Source organism: Cyprinodon variegatus, unplaced genomic scaffold, assembly GCF_000732505.1.
Source record: "Cyprinodon variegatus isolate N-32 unplaced genomic scaffold, C_variegatus-1.0 Scaffold2, whole genome shotgun sequence".
NCBI lineage: Eukaryota > Metazoa > Chordata > Actinopteri > Cyprinodontiformes > Cyprinodontidae > Cyprinodon > Cyprinodon variegatus.
Genome location: NW_015150455.1, coordinates 34,593 through 37,266, shown reverse-complemented (window position 1 = coordinate 37,266; position 2,674 = coordinate 34,593). Strand labels below are relative to the sequence as shown.

General features: G+C 41.3%; 1 protein-coding gene across 1 annotated transcript in view; it reads left to right on the top strand.

Annotated features, from left to right (window-relative positions):
- phf14 (PHD finger protein 14) overlaps window positions 1-2,674 on the top strand; it is a 111,857-nt gene that overhangs the window by 79,079 nt on the left and 30,104 nt on the right. The gene's annotated exons all lie outside the window — the stretch shown is intronic.

Here is a 2,674-nt window from a genome sequence, read left to right as displayed (position 1 = left end):
TTTTTTTTTTTTTTTATAGAAAGCATTTACATTTTGGGACAATATGGTTTGATAAAGAGAAAATTCATATACATGTTTAAGCCAGAATGATTTTACATTGAAATATTACTTCCCTACGGCTTTAAAAGAAGTAGATTAGAACAGAACCATTGATCGAATGCTGCTACTTTGCTGCATGGCTTGTTTTCAACACATGCGCAGCATAACGTTCAGTCAAGGACTGTTTCATTTTTCTTCTCATTAAAATACTGTGTGCAAACATACTTCAGGTGAATTAGCACCACCAAATGGTAAGGAGTGCAACAGCTTCATCAGAGGTTGTAGTTTCGTTAATTAGGAATTTCTAGTCATAGTTTTCACCAATTAAACATCTGATGTCACATATGTAAAGATGACTGTAAGGACCAAGCAAAAATCGTAGGTTTATTCAGATGTATTGGCTTATATTTACACATCAACACTCCTCCACCCCATTGACAGTTATCTGAACCCGAGGCTCAAGAGGTGAAACAATCCCAGCAGTTGAAAATCATCATCTGCAGGAAAGAAAGTGAATAAAATCACTCCAAATATGTTAAATAAAAACAATCTGTAAGAAATAACTTAAGTCTCCACTGAAAATAGCGGGCCAATTCATTTTTTCCAAACTTGGATTGACCCGCTAGCAATTGGCGTCTGGCTCCCTTCCCACTAGCAAAAAAAGCTGGTCTAACCAGCTGTGGCAGCTGTGTGGCCCTTTCTCCCTTACAGCTATGTGTTTGGTGACATCATCACGCTGGGTCGGGTGGGATGATGTCACCAGTAAGACAGAAATCAGGGACGCAAACAATGGAGAGCAACATGGAAGGAAGCCAGGGCGTAGTCAGTGTGCTTTATTGTTTCTCTCTATTATCTGTCTGAATCCCTCTCACCAGAGCTGCTCCATGTTTTTCCAATGGATAAACATGGAGCGGTGTGTTTATGTTTATTTATGTGTTTGTTTATTTCTCAGGGACAGTACACAGGGATGAACATATCTGTAAATGTGTCAATGTTAGCTATGAAGCTAACAACTGTTGTCCCTGGGCACGATGTATAATGTGAACAACAATTACAAAAAATTATAAAACAAACTTAGAAAATGTAAAAAAAATTGAGGCTATATACTTTTAAGGGCAGGTGTTACAGTTCAAACGGAGACATTAGCATAAATATGGACCGACATTTACAAGGTAACACCCCATACTGACATTATGCTGAGTCATGCACCAAGATTACTTTATTTTAACCAGTTTTATAACTTAGTTCTGAATGTGTTAAAAGTGGAGGATTCTCTGATAGTGAGAGGGATGCTGCTCTAGATGTTACAGCCGCTGACTGAAAGAACAATCTGACCAAAGGGGGTCGGTCTGATGGGTATGTCACAGTCCCCTCTAACCGTAGCTTTACAGGAAAAGGATTTCAGTTTTATGAATTCCCTTAATGGCGGTGGTGTAAGTTCATTGAGTACTTTATAAAGCACGCAAGTAATTCTCAACGGTGTGCTGACATCGTATGTTGCTTTCAATGGCGTCATGTAGTTTAGTGGGTCAACCCGGCTCTGGTGTTCCCACAGCATGCAGATCAGAGCCGAGGCGATTATAACGCAGGTCGCTTGCCGAGTCGTTTGATCCCGGTAGAAACGCGTCAGTGAGCTGTTCCCTCTGCCACTAAAAAAACATTTTTAAACGGTTTAAACGGGTTTTTCAGCCAATGGGAAAGGGGTGTTAGTTGGCAACATTAGGTAGCTGTCACCAGGGTAAGCAGACAAGGTGTCCTTCAAGGTTAAATCCAGATAAAATCATTAGATATTCAGAAACAAACTGAATAATCAGGTCCTTTCTGACTGGTCAAACTGGTGTCCAGTTGGCTGATAAAAAGTGGACATATCGTTCCACACCTACAGCACTTCATTCTCAAACACAGAAAAATGCAAACAAACATTTCATATTTAAAGCTTTTCCTTCTGTTAGGTGAAGAAGGATTTCCTTTAAAGTGTGAAGGACGGCTTCGGATTGATGGATAATTTAGACAAACTGAATAAGAGGAGAGTATTCATTGCCTCTGCGTTCAATTACATGTCAGATTATAAGTGAGACCTGCTGTGTGAGGCCAATGAAAGACGACAGCAGAAAGTCTGATTATTTTCATGTAGATCTCAGCTGTGGTGCTACCGTGAAGGTTAATTAGAAAACTTATCTTGTAGGGACCGAGTGTGTCACTAAACAGACAAGGTTTCCCCAGAGGAGCTCCTAATCTGAGGCGGCCTGCTCTGCCGGCAGCGCTGCTGCAGGGGAGGCCTGATAGAGGCCCAGGTGACCCAAACATCAGGCATTGATAAGACCTGCAATAAGGTCCCAGCTTCTGGCCTCCTTTCCCCTCAGATTCTGCTGGTTTTGTTTTACAGACAGATACTGAAGTTTGCAGTAAAAGTGAGTCGGGGCCAAACAGAGAAAGTCACCGTCTGACTTCTTGACAGATTTTTAAATTAAAAAGCAATTTAGCATATAGCCATCTTGAGGCAGGCATACACTAAACAAGTTTTTAGCCTTTTTGCCCTACGTGCAAACAAGGGAGTCCCCCTTCTTGTTTTTCAAGCCTGACGTGTGGTTTCTGGACGTACAGTGTGAGCAGTTAGATCGCATCAGAGCGTCGG